The sequence below is a fragment of the Lepisosteus oculatus genome, unplaced genomic scaffold (genome assembly GCF_040954835.1).
Source record: "Lepisosteus oculatus isolate fLepOcu1 unplaced genomic scaffold, fLepOcu1.hap2 HAP2_SCAFFOLD_39, whole genome shotgun sequence".
Classification (NCBI taxonomy): Eukaryota; Metazoa; Chordata; class Actinopteri; order Semionotiformes; family Lepisosteidae; genus Lepisosteus; species Lepisosteus oculatus.
In genome coordinates, this window is record NW_027167923.1 from 26,295 (window position 1) to 45,305 (window position 19,011).

The 19,011-nt window shown below is 49.0% G+C and overlaps 7 non-coding genes across 7 annotated transcripts; 4 read left to right on the top strand and 3 right to left on the bottom strand.

Annotated features, from left to right (window-relative positions):
• The first annotated feature begins 982 nt into the window (after positions 1–982).
• trnal-cag (transfer RNA leucine (anticodon CAG)) lies at positions 983–1,065 on the top strand. The gene has a single exon. It is a non-coding gene; the product is annotated as a tRNA-Leu (tRNA).
• Positions 1,066–5,106: 4,041 nt separating this feature from the next.
• On the top strand, positions 5,107–5,189 carry trnal-cag (transfer RNA leucine (anticodon CAG)). Its single transcript has one exon. It is a non-coding gene; the product is annotated as a tRNA-Leu (tRNA).
• A 2,788-nt stretch (positions 5,190–7,977) lies between these two features.
• trnak-cuu (transfer RNA lysine (anticodon CUU)) lies at positions 7,978–8,050 on the bottom strand. The gene has a single exon. It is a non-coding gene; the product is annotated as a tRNA-Lys (tRNA).
• Positions 8,051–9,222: 1,172 nt separating this feature from the next.
• trnal-cag (transfer RNA leucine (anticodon CAG)) lies at positions 9,223–9,305 on the top strand. The gene has a single exon. It is a non-coding gene; the product is annotated as a tRNA-Leu (tRNA).
• Positions 9,306–12,103: 2,798 nt separating this feature from the next.
• Positions 12,104–12,176, bottom strand: trnak-cuu (transfer RNA lysine (anticodon CUU)). The gene has a single exon. It is a non-coding gene; the product is annotated as a tRNA-Lys (tRNA).
• A 4,043-nt stretch (positions 12,177–16,219) lies between these two features.
• trnak-cuu (transfer RNA lysine (anticodon CUU)) lies at positions 16,220–16,292 on the bottom strand. Its single transcript has one exon. It is a non-coding gene; the product is annotated as a tRNA-Lys (tRNA).
• A 1,172-nt stretch (positions 16,293–17,464) lies between these two features.
• Positions 17,465–17,547, top strand: trnal-cag (transfer RNA leucine (anticodon CAG)). The gene has a single exon. It is a non-coding gene; the product is annotated as a tRNA-Leu (tRNA).
• Positions 17,548–19,011: the final 1,464 nt, after the last annotated feature.

Genomic DNA, 19,011 nt, shown 5'->3' on the forward strand with positions numbered 1-19,011 from the left:
CGCGTGGACTCCTCAGTGATCATCCTTCTACGTTCTGCTGTAGTTTTCATGCAAGTGAAAACCGTGCTCCAAATAACAGCGGCACAGTTGTATCCTGCGGTAAGCATTCTTCTAATTCCATCGTTTTGCTCCAGGTAAAAGGTAGCGCATCATAGTGTTGATATTCCAAGGTTTCAGAGTCCGTATTGGATGGCTTGGATGCAGACATCGCTCAGAGCTCCCAGTATGATTTTCCCGAGTTCAGTTTTGCAGTGTTTTAGTGCTTTACTACTTCCAGTGGGCCTTTGAATGCTCTGCTAAGTAGAGACGTGACATAATTACTAATGCGACCGAGTGTGCTGGCTGTTCCTGGTTCGTAATGATTAACGCGAGAAATCAATATAAACATAACTGCTTCGATTTCGAGGTTCAGTTGAAGCTTTCAAAGAAACTATCAAAGACCTCAGAACAACCGAAGACACATTTGGTCATCTCCGTATTGGTGAAGATTAAAGAGTCCCGCAAGTGTCAAGCTTGCACAAACACACACGAGAGAGAAACTCAGGACAGAATTTAAAGAAAGGGAGATGCAGACTATTTGAAGGCACTTTGCTAACCCAATGGCATGCTTAGGAATCGTGCATAGGACACATGTAGCAGAGGATGGTTTCGATCCATCGACCTCTGGGTTATGGGCCCAGCACGCTTCCGCTGCGCCACTCTGCTGACGGCCTCTCTGCGTGTGGCGCACAACTGCTCTTTTTATTTCCTACATAAGTGATGAAAGTTGAAAGTTTCAACGACAAACGCAGACGTCACTTTGAGCGCTTGGTGTTGTAGCACAAATCATCACATGCTGCTCTACACTGGATTATAAAAGCCGACACATTTTCCAAACATTTTAATGCTGGAGTCACACTGTAGTATTAATAACAGTGCGATACTCGAGGAGCGTAGTGGGATCGCGGTGGCTCATCAGACCGCCCCGGGACAGGGGGCCCGCGTCAGGATGGCCGAGCGGTCTAAGGCGCTGCGTTCAGGTCGCAGTCTCCCCTGGAGGCGTGGGTTCGAATCCCACTCCTGACAAAAAGCTTGCTCAGTGCCGTCTCCAGTCGGGTGCAAATGGGTGCAAATGGGTGAAGCAGCCTGACGCAGGGAACGTGCGCCGATAGGCGTAGGTGTATCCCCTGCCTCTTCCGATTTAGCTCGTGCTCCATAGGATAGAAGCGGATGCTCTGGCTTTTTGACTCGAATATAACCTGATCACAACAGAAGGCCGTGCAGCCCAGTGCTGGTTTAAGAATGCCTCGTGTCTTCAGGCCCCTATTCCTTCAGGTTTCCCCTTTGGAACAGTCGTCCGAAAAAGACGGGAAAGGAAAAGCATGTAAGCTCCCACACACTGCGTTAGCATTAGCGGTTGGAATCTGATGGGAGAAAAGCAACCTGGCTCGCCGTCAAGCAATCCATCCCTGGTCTCCCACGTGACAGGCGGGGATACGCACCACTATACTAACGAGGAGCGCTTGCTTGGCGCTTGAAGACACTTCCTCTTGCGGCTACTACTGTTTCCGGTTTCGTCTTTTCTTTTCATTCCTCCCAGAGGAGCGCATGAAAACGTTTCCATCTGCGCCATCCTCACCCCTCCAATGCTATGGTCCCTGCTCCTCCTGGTGCACTGCAAACACTCATTCAGCCGGTTCTTTCAGTTTGAATAATTAGGTCTTCAAAGGCTGGAAGTAGGGCGCAAGACATGCCAATGCCAAAAGCGTGGCTGTGTGCTTCCAGCTGTGAAATGTCACTGGTGGATGTTGAAGACATTACTTCCAAGGCAGCAGGTCCAAGCGATTTAGCGTTTGTACAAGAAGCAGGAAGAGAGAAACAGCACTCCGCCTTTTTCTGGGCAGGCCGAAGCGACAGGAGAAGGGCGCCGTAGTCGGCAGGATTCGAGCCGACGCGGGGAGACCCCAATGGCTTTCTAGCCCATCGCCTTAACCGCTCGGCCACGACTACAGGGAGCGCCGCCGCCGCCGGCTTGCGATCATTTAACACGGAGGGCGAGGCGGCGGAGGTAACCTTTTTCAATGTCGCTCTCCGTTTCCCCAGAAAAAAAGCCAAATGACATGCTAGCACTCGGACACCCTTCAGAAGACTGAAGGGTGGCTTAAAGCTGGAAGGATTAGGTCTCCCCGTTCCGACGCGACAATCGAACTTCCTTAGGCAGAGAGAAAGCAACATCGAGGAGCGTCAACAAGACTTTAGAAGCTGCGCCACACGCCACTTTCAGTCGCAGACACAGCAGTTTTAAAGGCAGGAATCGCCTTTGCGAACGCCATGAGAAACAGAACGCAAGCTCAGGTCCTGCGGTTTAACAAACAGCCACGGCTTTCATGCGACTGGACATTTCTTTTCTGGAGCGAATTCACTTTCAACTTCAAGAAATTCACACAACTTGCGAAATACGAAATACAAATCTGGCTCATCGCTGCACAAGAAATACCGCCGGCTGGCAAGAAAATGACAACGGTGTTTTTCCTTAACGAAAAACTTCCCATGGAGAAAAACAACGGCTGTGCGTCTCTGTCGGCTTGATTCAGTTTAATGCAAGTATTCATTCTCCTCCTGGAAAATACAGCTTGCGAAAGATGAAATACAATTCTTGGCTTTTCTGGGTGAGTGCAGAAGAAATCCTGCCGGCTGGCAGAAGAATTCCAGCCTTTTTTACTCTTTAACCAGAAACTTGCGAATGATACAAAGCAAGCGGGGTGCGTTTCTGTGCAGCTGTTAACTGAACAGCTGCTGCTTCAAGCCCACCCAGGGCTCATTCCGATTTCAACATCATGCCCCCTGAAGGTAGACTGGATTTCTTTGCGAAGCATTCACCTTTTGGACGTTTCAGGAAAGGTGCGTGTCGATGCCAGACTTGAAAAGCTTTCCATACAAAGAAACAACATAGTGCTTTTGATTGATGGGAAACGGCAAGAGCGGTTTGAGCAGCTCCGGCCTCTCAACCGCTTTACAATGTGATCGGCACCTCGGTAGCCAGTTTAGAAGGCTGAAAAGGATGCTGGAAGCACAGCGACGTTCTAAAACCAGCGCTTGAAAAGCATCTGCATACATAAAATGTCCATTTCCCCAAAGCTGAATCTGCATCTTCAGAAGATTGTCAGCTATACGTTTTCGTTCTTTGTTTCCTTTTTTTACGACAAGCTTTCGAGAAATGAACTGTCTATTGTGATGAAGGCTGCATTAGAAATTGTGCATCTAGCTTAGTTCAATGAAATCGGGAGGTGCACCTGTCTCAAGCGGATGGCTCTTTGCAGGCACACTACGGAAACCTGCGGGCGCAAGTTGGGAGAAGTGACTCTTGCAGAGTGTTGAGCTTCGAGAAGAGGGCTCCGCTCAGGAAGATATTTCCACATGTTGAAGAGTCGCTTTTCGCCCTTTCTTTCCCACATTTTTCCAGTGCGGTTATTGATCGCGTTCAAAATGTTTTCCCAACGTACGTGTTACCTGCAAAATCACAGTGAAACTGTTATGGCGAAAAGATTCCTAATAGTTATTGTATTAGAATAGCTCTCCAATTTCTTAGCCTTCGTACACGCAATGTTTAAGGAAACGCTAGAGTAAATGAAACTGTAAATAGACAGGAGCTCTTCTTAGTTTTCATACAAGTTATGATGGCTGCAGCTCCTATCTGCGTCCGGGTGACCGGAGCCAAGGGATTATCTGCGGAACCTCTGATTTATCTCTCGGGCAAGGAGCTAGATACGCCCTTTTCATCTCGGTTTGATCACACCTGTGCATTAAAACGCAGTGCTCGGTACCATCGAGGTGTAAGAGGTTCAAGGATGAGCGGGAAACTTTGTTAATAAGGAGACGGGCACCGCCCAACGTGGGGCTCGAACCCACGACCCTGCGATTAAGAGTCTCATGCTCTACCGACTGAGCTAGCCGGGCGCCGGTGGAGCTGGTGGTTAACTTGTCCCTGTTGACGGCAATTTGACAAGGTATACTTCCTGGCTTTTCATCATGTGCTGACCGGATTCGAGAGTAGCACACCCTGTTCTTTGTTGATTACTGTACCTCCAGCAGCGCAAATGTCAGTAATCATTGAAATGTACGACCTACAATCTCCTCAGCATGCCCGCGTGGACTCCTCAGTGATCATCCTTCTACGTTCTGCTGTAGTTTTCATGCAAGTGAAAACCGTGCTCCAAATAACAGCGGCACAGTTGTATCCTGCGGTAAGCATTCTTCTAATTCCATCGTTTTGCTCCAGGTAAAAGGTAGCGCATCATAGTGTTGATATTCCAAGGTTTCAGAGTCCGTATTGGATGGCTTGGATGCAGACATCGCTCAGAGCTCCCAGTATGATTTTCCCGAGTTCAGTTTTGCAGTGTTTTAGTGCTTTACTACTTCCAGTGGGCCTTTGAATGCTCTGCTAAGTAGAGACGTGACATAATTACTAATGCGACCGAGTGTGCTGGCTGTTCCTGGTTCGTAATGATTAACGCGAGAAATCAATATAAACATAACTGCTTCGATTTCGAGGTTCAGTTGAAGCTTTCAAAGAAACTATCAAAGACCTCAGAACAACCGAAGACACATTTGGTCATCTCCGTATTGGTGAAGATTAAAGAGTCCCGCAAGTGTCAAGCTTGCACAAACACACACGAGAGAGAAACTCAGGACAGAATTTAAAGAAAGGGAGATGCAGACTATTTGAAGGCACTTTGCTAACCCAATGGCATGCTTAGGAATCGTGCATAGGACACATGTAGCAGAGGATGGTTTCGATCCATCGACCTCTGGGTTATGGGCCCAGCACGCTTCCGCTGCGCCACTCTGCTGACGGCCTCTCTGCGTGTGGCGCACAACTGCTCTTTTTATTTCCTACATAAGTGATGAAAGTTGAAAGTTTCAACGACAAACGCAGACGTCACTTTGAGCGCTTGGTGTTGTAGCACAAATCATCACATGCTGCTCTACACTGGATTATAAAAGCCGACACATTTTCCAAACATTTTAATGCTGGAGTCACACTGTAGTATTAATAACAGTGCGATACTCGAGGAGCGTAGTGGGATCGCGGTGGCTCATCAGACCGCCCCGGGACAGGGGGCCCGCGTCAGGATGGCCGAGCGGTCTAAGGCGCTGCGTTCAGGTCGCAGTCTCCCCTGGAGGCGTGGGTTCGAATCCCACTCCTGACAAAAAGCTTGCTCAGTGCCGTCTCCAGTCGGGTGCAAATGGGTGAAGCAGCCTGACGCAGGGAACGTGCGCCGATAGGCGTAGGTGTATCCCCTGCCTCTTCCGATTTAGCTCGTGCTCCATAGGATAGAAGCGGATGCTCTGGCTTTTTGACTCGAATATAACCTGATCACAACAGAAGGCCGTGCAGCCCAGTGCTGGTTTAAGAATGCCTCGTGTCTTCAGGCCCCTATTCCTTCAGGTTTCCCCTTTGGAACAGTCGTCCGAAAAAGACGGGAAAGGAAAAGCATGTAAGCTCCCACACACTGCGTTAGCATTAGCGGTTGGAATCTGATGGGAGAAAAGCAACCTGGCTCGCCGTCAAGCAATCCATCCCTGGTCTCCCACGTGACAGGCGGGGATACGCACCACTATACTAACGAGGAGCGCTTGCTTGGCGCTTGAAGACACTTCCTCTTGCGGCTACTACTGTTTCCGGTTTCGTCTTTTCTTTTCATTCCTCCCAGAGGAGCGCATGAAAACGTTTCCATCTGCGCCATCCTCACCCCTCCAATGCTATGGTCCCTGCTCCTCCTGGTGCACTGCAAACACTCATTCAGCCGGTTCTTTCAGTTTGAATAATTAGGTCTTCAAAGGCTGGAAGTAGGGCGCAAGACATGCCAATGCCAAAAGCGTGGCTGTGTGCTTCCAGCTGTGAAATGTCACTGGTGGATGTTGAAGACATTACTTCCAAGGCAGCAGGTCCAAGCGATTTAGCGTTTGTACAAGAAGCAGGAAGAGAGAAACAGCACTCCGCCTTTTTCTGGGCAGGCCGAAGCGACAGGAGAAGGGCGCCGTAGTCGGCAGGATTCGAGCCGACGCGGGGAGACCCCAATGGCTTTCTAGCCCATCGCCTTAACCGCTCGGCCACGACTACAGGGAGCGCCGCCGCCGCCGGCTTGCGATCATTTAACACGGAGGGCGAGGCGGCGGAGGTAACCTTTTTCAATGTCGCTCTCCGTTTCCCCAGAAAAAAAGCCAAATGACATGCTAGCACTCGGACACCCTTCAGAAGACTGAAGGGTGGCTTAAAGCTGGAAGGATTAGGTCTCCCCGTTCCGACGCGACAATCGAACTTCCTTAGGCAGAGAGAAAGCAACATCGAGGAGCGTCAACAAGACTTTAGAAGCTGCGCCACACGCCACTTTCAGTCGCAGACACAGCAGTTTTAAAGGCAGGAATCGCCTTTGCGAACGCCATGAGAAACAGAACGCAAGCTCAGGTCCTGCGGTTTAACAAACAGCCACGGCTTTCATGCGACTGGACATTTCTTTTCTGGAGCGAATTCACTTTCAACTTCAAGAAATTCACACAACTTGCGAAATACGAAATACAAATCTGGCTCATCGCTGCACAAGAAATACCGCCGGCTGGCAAGAAAATGACAACGGTGTTTTTCCTTAACGAAAAACTTCCCATGGAGAAAAACAACGGCTGTGCGTCTCTGTCGGCTTGATTCAGTTTAATGCAAGTATTCATTCTCCTCCTGGAAAATACAGCTTGCGAAAGATGAAATACAATTCTTGGCTTTTCTGGGTGAGTGCAGAAGAAATCCTGCCGGCTGGCAGAAGAATTCCAGCCTTTTTTACTCTTTAACCAGAAACTTGCGAATGATACAAAGCAAGCGGGGTGCGTTTCTGTGCAGCTGTTAACTGAACAGCTGCTGCTTCAAGCCCACCCAGGGCTCATTCCGATTTCAACATCATGCCCCCTGAAGGTAGACTGGATTTCTTTGCGAAGCATTCACCTTTTGGACGTTTCAGGAAAGGTGCGTGTCGATGCCAGACTTGAAAAGCTTTCCATACAAAGAAACAACATAGTGCTTTTGATTGATGGGAAACGGCAAGAGCGGTTTGAGCAGCTCCGGCCTCTCAACCGCTTTACAATGTGATCGGCACCTCGGTAGCCAGTTTAGAAGGCTGAAAAGGATGCTGGAAGCACAGCGACGTTCTAAAACCAGCGCTTGAAAAGCATCTGCATACATAAAATGTCCATTTCCCCAAAGCTGAATCTGCATCTTCAGAAGATTGTCAGCTATACGTTTTCGTTCTTTGTTTCCTTTTTTTACGACAAGCTTTCGAGAAATGAACTGTCTATTGTGATGAAGGCTGCATTAGAAATTGTGCATCTAGCTTAGTTCAATGAAATCGGGAGGTGCACCTGTCTCAAGCGGATGGCTCTTTGCAGGCACACTACGGAAACCTGCGGGCGCAAGTTGGGAGAAGTGACTCTTGCAGAGTGTTGAGCTTCGAGAAGAGGGCTCCGCTCAGGAAGATATTTCCACATGTTGAAGAGTCGCTTTTCGCCCTTTCTTTCCCACATTTTTCCAGTGCGGTTATTGATCGCGTTCAAAATGTTTTCCCAACGTACGTGTTACCTGCAAAATCACAGTGAAACTGTTATGGCGAAAAGATTCCTAATAGTTATTGTATTAGAATAGCTCTCCAATTTCTTAGCCTTCGTACACGCAATGTTTAAGGAAACGCTAGAGTAAATGAAACTGTAAATAGACAGGAGCTCTTCTTAGTTTTCATACAAGTTATGATGGCTGCAGCTCCTATCTGCGTCCGGGTGACCGGAGCCAAGGGATTATCTGCGGAACCTCTGATTTATCTCTCGGGCAAGGAGCTAGATACGCCCTTTTCATCTCGGTTTGATCACACCTGTGCATTAAAACGCAGTGCTCGGTACCATCGAGGTGTAAGAGGTTCAAGGATGAACGGGAAACTTTGTTAATAAGGAGACGGGCACCGCCCAACGTGGGGCTCGAACCCACGACCCTGAGATTAAGAGTCTCATGCTCTACCGACTGAGCTAGCCGGGCGCCGGTGGAGCTGGTGGTTAACTTGTCCCTGTTGACGGCAATTTGACAAGGTATACTTCCTGGCTTTTCATCATGTGCTGACCGGATTCGAGAGTAGCACACCCTGTTCTTTGTTGATTACTGTACCTCCAGCAGCGCAAATGTCAGTAATCATTGAAATGTACGACCTACAATCTCCTCAGCATGCCCGCGTGGACTCCTCAGTGATCATCCTTCTACGTTCTGCTGTAGTTTTCATGCAAGTGAAAACCGTGCTCCAAATAACAGCGGCACAGTTGTATCCTGCGGTAAGCATTCTTCTAATTCCATCGTTTTGCTCCAGGTAAAAGGTAGCGCATCATAGTGTTGATATTCCAAGGTTTCAGAGTCCGTATTGGATGGCTTGGATGCAGACATCGCTCAGAGCTCCCAGTATGATTTTCCCGAGTTCAGTTTTGCAGTGTTTTAGTGCTTTACTACTTCCAGTGGGCCTTTGAATGCTCTGCTAAGTAGAGACGTGACATAATTACTAATGCGACCGAGTGTGCTGGCTGTTCCTGGTTCGTAATGATTAACGCGAGAAATCAATATAAACATAACTGCTTCGATTTCGAGGTTCAGTTGAAGCTTTCAAAGAAACTATCAAAGACCTCAGAACAACCGAAGACACATTTGGTCATCTCCGTATTGGTGAAGATTAAAGAGTCCCGCAAGTGTCAAGCTTGCACAAACACACACGAGAGAGAAACTCAGGACAGAATTTAAAGAAAGGGAGATGCAGACTATTTGAAGGCACTTTGCTAACCCAATGGCATGCTTAGGAATCGTGCATAGGACACATGTAGCAGAGGATGGTTTCGATCCATCGACCTCTGGGTTATGGGCCCAGCACGCTTCCGCTGCGCCACTCTGCTGACGGCCTCTCTGCGTGTGGCGCACAACTGCTCTTTTTATTTCCTACATAAGTGATGAAAGAGTTGAAAGTTTCAACGACAAACGCAGACGTCACTTTGAGCGCTTGGTGTTGTAGCACAAATCATCACATGCTGCTCTACACTGGATTATAAAAGCCGACACATTTTCCAAACATTTTAATGCTGGAGTCACACTGTAGTATTAATAACAGTGCGATACTCGAGGAGCGTAGTGGGATCGCGGTGGCTCATCAGACCGCCCCGGGACAGGGGGCCCGCGTCAGGATGGCCGAGTGGTCTAAGGCGCTGCGTTCAGGTCGCAGTCTCCCCTGGAGGCGTGGGTTCGAATCCCACTCCTGACAAAAAGCTTGCTCAGTGCCGTCTCCAGTCGGGTGCAAATGGGTGCAAATGGGTGAAGCAGCCTGACGCAGGGAACGTGCGCCGATAGGCGTAGGTGTATCCCCTGCCTCTTCCGATTTAGCTCGTGCTCCATAGGATAGAAGCGGATGCTCTGGCTTTTTGACTCGAATATAACCTGATCACAACAGAAGGCCGTGCAGCCCAGTGCTGGTTTAAGAATGCCTCGTGTCTTCAGGCCCCTATTCCTTCAGGTTTCCCCTTTGGAACAGTCGTCCGAAAAAGACGGGAAAGGAAAAGCATGTAAGCTCCCACACACTGCGTTAGCATTAGCGGTTGGAATCTGATGGGAGAAAAGCAACCTGGCTCGCCGTCAAGCAATCCATCCCTGGTCTCCCACGTGACAGGCGGGGATACGCACCACTATACTAACGAGGAGCGCTTGCTTGGCGCTTGAAGACACTTCCTCTTGCGGCTACTACTGTTTCCGGTTTCGTCTTTTCTTTTCATTCCTCCCAGAGGAGCGCATGAAAACGTTTCCATCTGCGCCATCCTCACCCCTCCAATGCTATGGTCCCTGCTCCTCCTGGTGCACTGCAAACACTCATTCAGCCGGTTCTTTCAGTTTGAATAATTAGGTCTTCAAAGGCTGGAAGTAGGGCGCAAGACATGCCAATGCCAAAAGCGTGGCTGTGTGCTTCCAGCTGTGAAATGTCACTGGTGGATGTTGAAGACATTACTTCCAAGGCAGCAGGTCCAAGCGATTTAGCGTTTGTACAAGAAGCAGGAAGAGAGAAACAGCACTCCGCCTTTTTCTGGGCAGGCCGAAGCGACAGGAGAAGGGCGCCGTAGTCGGCAGGATTCGAGCCGACGCGGGGAGACCCCAATGGCTTTCTAGCCCATCGCCTTAACCGCTCGGCCACGACTACAGGGAGCGCCGCCGCCGCCGGCTTGCGATCATTTAACACGGAGGGCGAGGCGGCGGAGGTAACCTTTTTCAATGTCGCTCTCCGTTTCCCCAGAAAAAAAGCCAAATGACATGCTAGCACTCGGACACCCTTCAGAAGACTGAAGGGTGGCTTAAAGCTGGAAGGATTAGGTCTCCCCGTTCCGACGCGACAATCGAACTTCCTTAGGCAGAGAGAAAGCAACATCGAGGAGCGTCAACAAGACTTTAGAAGCTGCGCCACACGCCACTTTCAGTCGCAGACACAGCAGTTTTAAAGGCAGGAATCGCCTTTGCGAACGCCATGAGAAACAGAACGCAAGCTCAGGTCCTGCGGTTTAACAAACAGCCACGGCTTTCATGCGACTGGACATTTCTTTTCTGGAGCGAATTCACTTTCAACTTCAAGAAATTCACACAACTTGCGAAATACGAAATACAAATCTGGCTCATCGCTGCACAAGAAATACCGCCGGCTGGCAAGAAAATGACAACGGTGTTTTTCCTTAACGAAAAACTTCCCATGGAGAAAAACAACGGCTGTGCGTCTCTGTCGGCTTGATTCAGTTTAATGCAAGTATTCATTCTCCTCCTGGAAAATACAGCTTGCGAAAGATGAAATACAATTCTTGGCTTTTCTGGGTGAGTGCAGAAGAAATCCTGCCGGCTGGCAGAAGAATTCCAGCCTTTTTTACTCTTTAACCAGAAACTTGCGAATGATACAAAGCAAGCGGGGTGCGTTTCTGTGCAGCTGTTAACTGAACAGCTGCTGCTTCAAGCCCACCCAGGGCTCATTCCGATTTCAACATCATGCCCCCTGAAGGTAGACTGGATTTCTTTGCGAAGCATTCACCTTTTGGACGTTTCAGGAAAGGTGCGTGTCGATGCCAGACTTGAAAAGCTTTCCATACAAAGAAACAACATAGTGCTTTTGATTGATGGGAAACGGCAAGAGCGGTTTGAGCAGCTCCGGCCTCTCAACCGCTTTACAATGTGATCGGCACCTCGGTAGCCAGTTTAGAAGGCTGAAAAGGATGCTGGAAGCACAGCGACGTTCTAAAACCAGCGCTTGAAAAGCATCTGCATACATAAAATGTCCATTTCCCCAAAGCTGAATCTGCATCTTCAGAAGATTGTCAGCTATACGTTTTCGTTCTTTGTTTCCTTTTTTTACGACAAGCTTTCGAGAAATGAACTGTCTATTGTGATGAAGGCTGCATTAGAAATTGTGCATCTAGCTTAGTTCAATGAAATCGGGAGGTGCACCTGTCTCAAGCGGATGGCTCTTTGCAGGCACACTACGGAAACCTGCGGGCGCAAGTTGGGAGAAGTGACTCTTGCAGAGTGTTGAGCTTCGAGAAGAGGGCTCCGCTCAGGAAGATATTTCCACATGTTGAAGAGTCGCTTTTCGCCCTTTCTTTCCCACATTTTTCCAGTGCGGTTATTGATCGCGTTCAAAATGTTTTCCCAACGTACGTGTTACCTGCAAAATCACAGTGAAACTGTTATGGCGAAAAGATTCCTAATAGTTATTGTATTAGAATAGCTCTCCAATTTCTTAGCCTTCGTACACGCAATGTTTAAGGAAACGCTAGAGTAAATGAAACTGTAAATAGACAGGAGCTCTTCTTAGTTTTCATACAAGTTATGATGGCTGCAGCTCCTATCTGCGTCCGGGTGACCGGAGCCAAGGGATTATCTGCGGAACCTCTGATTTATCTCTCGGGCAAGGAGCTAGATACGCCCTTTTCATCTCGGTTTGATCACACCTGTGCATTAAAACGCAGTGCTCGGTACCATCGAGGTGTAAGAGGTTCAAGGATGAGCGGGAAACTTTGTTAATAAGGAGACGGGCACCGCCCAACGTGGGGCTCGAACCCACGACCCTGAGATTAAGAGTCTCATGCTCTACCGACTGAGCTAGCCGGGCGCCGGTGGAGCTGGTGGTTAACTTGTCCCTGTTGACGGCAATTTGACAAGGTATACTTCCTGGCTTTTCATCATGTGCTGACCGGATTCGAGAGTAGCACACCCTGTTCTTTGTTGATTACTGTACCTCCAGCAGCGCAAATGTCAGTAATCATTGAAATGTACGACCTACAATCTCCTCAGCATGCCCGCGTGGACTCCTCAGTGATCATCCTTCTACGTTCTGCTGTAGTTTTCATTCAAGTGAAAACCGTGCTCCAAATAACAGCGGCACAGTTGTATCCTGCGGTAAGCATTCTTCTAATTCCATCGTTTTGCTCCAGGTAAAAGGTAGCGCATCATAGTGTTGATATTCCAAGGTTTCAGAGTCCGTATTGGATGGCTTGGATGCAGACATCGCTCAGAGCTCCCAGTATGATTTTCCCGAGTTCAGTTTTGCAGTGTTTTAGTGCTTTACTACTTCCAGTGGGCCTTTGAATGCTCTGCTAAGTAGAGACGTGACATAATTACTAATGCGACCGAGTGTGCTGGCTGTTCCTGGTTCGTAATGATTAACGCGAGAAATCAATATAAACATAACTGCTTCGATTTCGAGGTTCAGTTGAAGCTTTCAAAGAAACTATCAAAGACCTCAGAACAACCGAAGACACATTTGGTCATCTCCGTATTGGTGAAGATTAAAGAGTCCCGCAAGTGTCAAGCTTGCACAAACACACACGAGAGAGAAACTCAGGACAGAATTTAAAGAAAGGGAGATGCAGACTATTTGAAGGCACTTTGCTAACCCAATGGCATGCTTAGGAATCGTGCATAGGACACATGTAGCAGAGGATGGTTTCGATCCATCGACCTCTGGGTTATGGGCCCAGCACGCTTCCGCTGCGCCACTCTGCTGACGGCCTCTCTGCGTGTGGCGCACAACTGCTCTTTTTATTTCCTACATAAGTGATGAAAGAGTTGAAAGTTTCAACGACAAACGCAGACGTCACTTTGAGCGCTTGGTGTTGTAGCACAAATCATCACATGCTGCTCTACACTGGATTATAAAAGCCGACACATTTTCCAAACATTTTAATGCTGGAGTCACACTGTAGTATTAATAACAGTGCGATACTCGAGGAGCGTAGTGGGATCGCGGTGGCTCATCAGACCGCCCCGGGACAGGGGGCCCACGTCAGGATGGGCGAGCGGTCTAAGGCGCTGCGTTCAGGTCGCAGTCTCCCCTGGAGGCGTGGGTTCGAATCCCACTCCTGACAAAAAGCTAGCTCAGTGCCGTCTCCAGTCGGGTGCAAATGGGTGAAGCAGCCTGACGCAGGGAACGTGCGCCGATAGGCGTAGGTGTATCCCCTGCCTCTTCCGATTTAGCTCGTGCTCCATAGGATAGAAGCGGATGCTCTGGCTTTTTGACTCGAATATAACCTGATCACAACAGAAGGCCGTGCAGCCCAGTGCTGGTTTAAGAATGCCTCGTGTCTTCAGGCCCCTATTCCTTCAGGTTTCCCCTTTGGAACAGTCGTCCGAAAAAGACGGGAAAGGAAAAGCATGTAAGCTCCCACACACTGCGTTAGCATTAGCGGTTGGAATCTGATGGGAGAAAAGCAACCTGGCTCGCCGTCAAGCAATCCATCCCTGGTCTCCCACGTGACAGGCGGGGATACGCACCACTATACTAACGAGGAGCGCTTGCTTGGCGCTTGAAGACACTTCCTCTTGCGGCTACTACTGTTTCCGGTTTCGTCTTTTCTTTTCATTCCTCCCAGAGGAGCGCATGAAAACGTTTCCATCTGCGCCATCCTCACCCCTCCAATGCTATGGTCCCTGCTCCTCCTGGTGCACTGCAAACACTCATTCAGCCGGTTCTTTCAGTTTGAATAATTAGGTCTTCAAAGGCTGGAAGTAGGGCGCAAGACATGCCAATGCCAAAAGCGTGGCTGTGTGCTTCCAGCTGTGAAATGTCACTGGTGGATGTTGAAGACATTACTTCCAAGGCAGCAGGTCCAAGCGATTTAGCGTTTGTACAAGAAGCAGGAAGAGAGAAACAGCACTCCGCCTTTTTCTGGGCAGGCCGAAGCGACAGGAGAAGGGCGCCGTAGTCGGCAGGATTCGAGCCGACGCGGGGAGACCCCAATGGCTTTCTAGCCCATCGCCTTAACCGCTCGGCCACGACTACAGGGAGCGCCGCCGCCGCCGGCTTGCGATCATTTAACACGGAGGGCGAGGCGGCGGAGGTAACCTTTTTCAATGTCGCTCTCCGTTTCCCCAGAAAAAAAGCCAAATGACATGCTAGCACTCGGACACCCTTCAGAAGACTGAAGGGTGGCTTAAAGCTGGAAGGATTAGGTCTCCCCGTTCCGACGCGACAATCGAACTTCCTTAGGCAGAGAGAAAGCAACATCGAGGAGCGTCAACAAGACTTTAGAAGCTGCGCCACACGCCACTTTCAGTCGCAGACACAGCAGTTTTAAAGGCAGGAATCGCCTTTGCGAACGCCATGAGAAACAGAACGCAAGCTCAGGTCCTGCGGTTTAACAAACAGCCACGGCTTTCATGCGACTGGACATTTCTTTTCTGGAGCGAATTCACTTTCAACTTCAAGAAATTCACACAACTTGCGAAATACGAAATACAAATCTGGCTCATCGCTGCACAAGAAATACCGCCGGCTGGCAAGAAAATGACAACGGTGTTTTTCCTTAACGAAAAACTTCCCATGGAGAAAAACAACGGCTGTGCGTCTCTGTCGGCTTGATTCAGTTTAATGCAAGTATTCATTCTCCTCCTGGAAAATACAGCTTGCGAAAGATGAAATACAATTCTTGGCTTTTCTGGGTGAGTGCAGAAGAAATCCTGCCGGCTGGCAGAAGAATTCCAGCCTTTTTTACTCTTTAACCAGAAACTTGCGAATGATACAAAGCAAGCGGGGTGCGTTTCTGTGCAGCTGTTAACTGAACAGCTGCTGCTTCAAGCCCACCCAGGGCTCATTCCGATTTCAACATCATGCCCCCTGAAGGTAGACTGGATTTCTTTGCGAAGCATTCACCTTTTGGACGTTTCAGGAAAGGTGCGTGTCGATGCCAGACTTGAAAAGCTTTCCATACAAAGAAACAACATAGTGCTTTTGATTGATGGGAAACGGCAAGAGCGGTTTGAGCAGCTCCGGCCTCTCAACCGCTTTACAATGTGATCGGCACCTCGGTAGCCAGTTTAGAAGGCTGAAAAGGATGCTGGAAGCACAGCGACGTTCTAAAACCAGCGCTTGAAAAGCATCTGCATACATAAAATGTCCATTTCCCCAAAGCTGAATCTGCATCTTCAGAAGATTGTCAGCTATACGTTTTCGTTCTTTGTTTCCTTTTTTTACGACAAGCTTTCGAGAAATGAACTGTCTATTGTGATGAAGGCTGCATTAGAAATTGTGCATCTAGCTTAGTTCAATGAAATCGGGAGGTGCACCTGTCTCAAGCGGATGGCTCTTTGCAGGCACACTACGGAAACCTGCGGGCGCAAGTTGGGAGAAGTGACTCTTGCAGAGTGTTGAGCTTCGAGAAGAGGGCTCCGCTCAGGAAGATATTTCCACATGTTGAAGAGTCGCTTTTCGCCCTTTCTTTCCCACATTTTTCCAGTGCGGTTATTGATCGCGTTCAAAATGTTTTCCCAACGTACGTGTTACCTGCAAAATCACAGTGAAACTGTTATGGCGAAAAGATTCCTAATAGTTATTGTATTAGAATAGCTCTCCAATTTCTTAGCCTTCGTACACGCAATGTTTAAGGAAACGCTAGAGTAAATGAAACTGTAAATAGACAGGAGCTCTTCTTAGTTTTCATACAAGTTATGATGGCTGCAGCTCCTATCTGCGTCCGGGTGACCGGAGCCAAGGGATTATCTGCGGAACCTCTGATTTATCTCTCGGGCAAGGAGCTAGATACGCCCTTTTCATCTCGGTTTGATCACACCTGTGCATTAAAACGCAGTGCTCGGTACCATCGAGGTGTAAGAGGTTCAAGGATGAGCGGGAAACTTTGTTAATAAGGAGACGGGCACCGCCCAACGTGGGGCTCGAACCCACGACCCTGAGATTAAGAGTCTCATGCTCTACCGACTGAGCTAGCCGGGCGCCGGTGGAGCTGGTGGTTAACTTGTCCCTGTTGACGGCAATTTGACAAGGTATACTTCCTGGCTTTTCATCATGTGCTGACCGGATTCGAGAGTAGCACACCCTGTTCTTTGTTGATTACTGTACCTCCAGCAGCGCAAATGTCAGTAATCATTGAAATGTACGACCTACAATCTCCTCAGCATGCCCGCGTGGACTCCTCAGTGATCATCCTTCTACGTTCTGCTGTAGTTTTCATGCAAGTGAAAACCGTGCTCCAAATAACAGCGGCACAGTTGTATCCTGCGGTAAGCATTCTTCTAATTCCATCGTTTTGCTCCAGGTAAAAGGTAGCGCATCATAGTGTTGATATTCCAAGGTTTCAGAGTCCGTATTGGATGGCTTGGATGCAGACATCGCTCAGAGCTCCCAGTATGATTTTCCCGAGTTCAGTTTTGCAGTGTTTTAGTGCTTTACTACTTCCAGTGGGCCTTTGAATGCTCTGCTAAGTAGAGACGTGACATAATTACTAATGCGACCGAGTGTGCTGGCTGTTCCTGGTTCGTAATGATTAACGCGAGAAATCAATATAAACATAACTGCTTCGATTTCGAGGTTCAGTTGAAGCTTTCAAAGAAACTATCAAAGACCTCAGAACAACCGAAGACACATTTGGTCATCTCCGTATTGGTGAAGATTAAAGAGTCCCGCAAGTGTCAAGCTTGCACAAACACACACGAGAGAGAAACTCAGGACAGAATTTAAAGAAAGGGAGATGCAGACTATTTGAAGGCACTTTGCTAACCCAATGGCATGCTTAGGAATCGTGCATAGGACACATGTAGCAGAGGATGGTTTCGATCCATCGACCTCTGGGTTATGGGCCCAGCACGCTTCCGCTGCGCCACTCTGCTGACGGCCTCTCTGCGTGTGGCGCACAACTGCTCTTTTTATTTCCTACATAAGTGATGAAAGAGTTGAAAGTTTCAACGACAAACGCAGACGTCACTTTGAGCGCTTGGTGTTGTAGCACAAATCATCACATGCTGCTCTACACTGGATTATAAAAGCCGACACATTTTCCAAACATTTTAATGCTGGAGTCACACTGTAGTATTAATAACAGTGCGATACTCGAGGAGCGTAGTGGGATCGCGGTGGCTCATCAGACCGCCCCGGGACAGGGGGCCCGCGTCAGGATGGCCGAGTGGTCTAAGGCGCTGCGTTCAGGTCGCAGTCTCCCCTGGAGGCGTGGGTTCGAATCCCACTCCTGACAAAAAGCTAGCTCAGTGCCGTCTCCAGTCGGGTGCAAATGGGTGCAAATGGGTGAAGCAGCCTGACGCAGGGAACGTGCGCCGATAGGCGTAGGTGTATCCCCTGCCTCTTCCGATTTAGCTCGTGCTCCATAGGATAGAAGCGGATGCTCTGGCTTTTTGACTCGAATATAACCTGATCACAACAGAAGGCCGTGCAGCCCAGTGCTGGTTTAAGAATGCCTCGTGTCTTCAGGCCCCTATTCCTTCAGGTTTCCCCTTTGGAACAGTCGTCCGAAAAAGACGGGAAAGGAAAAGCATGTAAGCTCCCACACACTGCGTTAGCATTAGCGGTTGGAATCTGATGGGAGAAAAGCAACCTGGCTCGCCGTCAAGCAATCCATCCCTGGTCTCCCACGTGACAGGCGGGGATACGCACCACTATACTAACGAGGAGCGCTTGCTTGGCGCTTGAAGACACTTCCTCTTGCGGCTACTACTGTTTCCGGTTTCGTCTTTTCTTTTCATTCCTCCCAGAGGAGCGCATGAAAACGTTTCCATCTGCGCCATCCTCACCCCTCCAATGCTATGGTCCCTGCTCCTCCTGGTGCACTGCAAACACTCATTCAGCCGGTTCTTTCAGTTTGAATAATTAGGTCTTCAAAGGCTGGAAGTAGGGCGCAAGACATGCCAATGCCAAAAGCGTGGCTGTGTGCTTCCAGCTGTGAAATGTCACTGGTGGATGTTGAAGACATTACTTCCAAGGCAGCAGGTCCAAGCGATTTAGCGTTTGTACAAGAAGCAGGAAGAGAGAAACAGCACTCCGCCTTTTTCTGGGCAGGCCGAAGCGACAGGAGAAGGGCGCCGTAGTCGGCAGGATTCGAGCCGACGCGGGGAGACCCCAATGGCTTTCTAGCCCATCGCCTTAACCGCTCGGCCACGACTACAGGGAGCGCCGCCGCCGCCGGCTTGCGATCATTTAACACGGAGGGCGAGGCGGCGGAGGTAACCTTTTTCAATGTCGCTCTCCGTTTCCCCAGAAAAAAAGCCAAATGACATGCTAGCACTCGGACACCCTTCAGAAGACTGAAGGGTGGCTTAAAGCTGGAAGGATTAGGTCTCCCCGTTCCGACGCGACAATCGAACTTCCTTAGGCAGAGAGAAAGCAACATCGAGGAGCGTCAACAAGACTTTAGAAGCTGCGCCACACGCCACTTTCAGTCGCAGACACAGCAGTTTTAAAGGCAGGAATCGCCTTTGCGAACGCCATGAGAAACAGAACGCAAGCTCAGGTCCTGCGGTTTAACAAACAGCCACGGCTTTCATGCGACTGGACATTTCTTTTCTGGAGCGAATTCACTTTCAACTTCAAGAAATTCACACAACTTGCGAAATACGAAATACAAATCTGGCTCATCGCTGCACAAGAAATACCGCCGGCTGGCAAGAAAATGACAACGGTGTTTTTCCTTAACGAAAAACTTCCC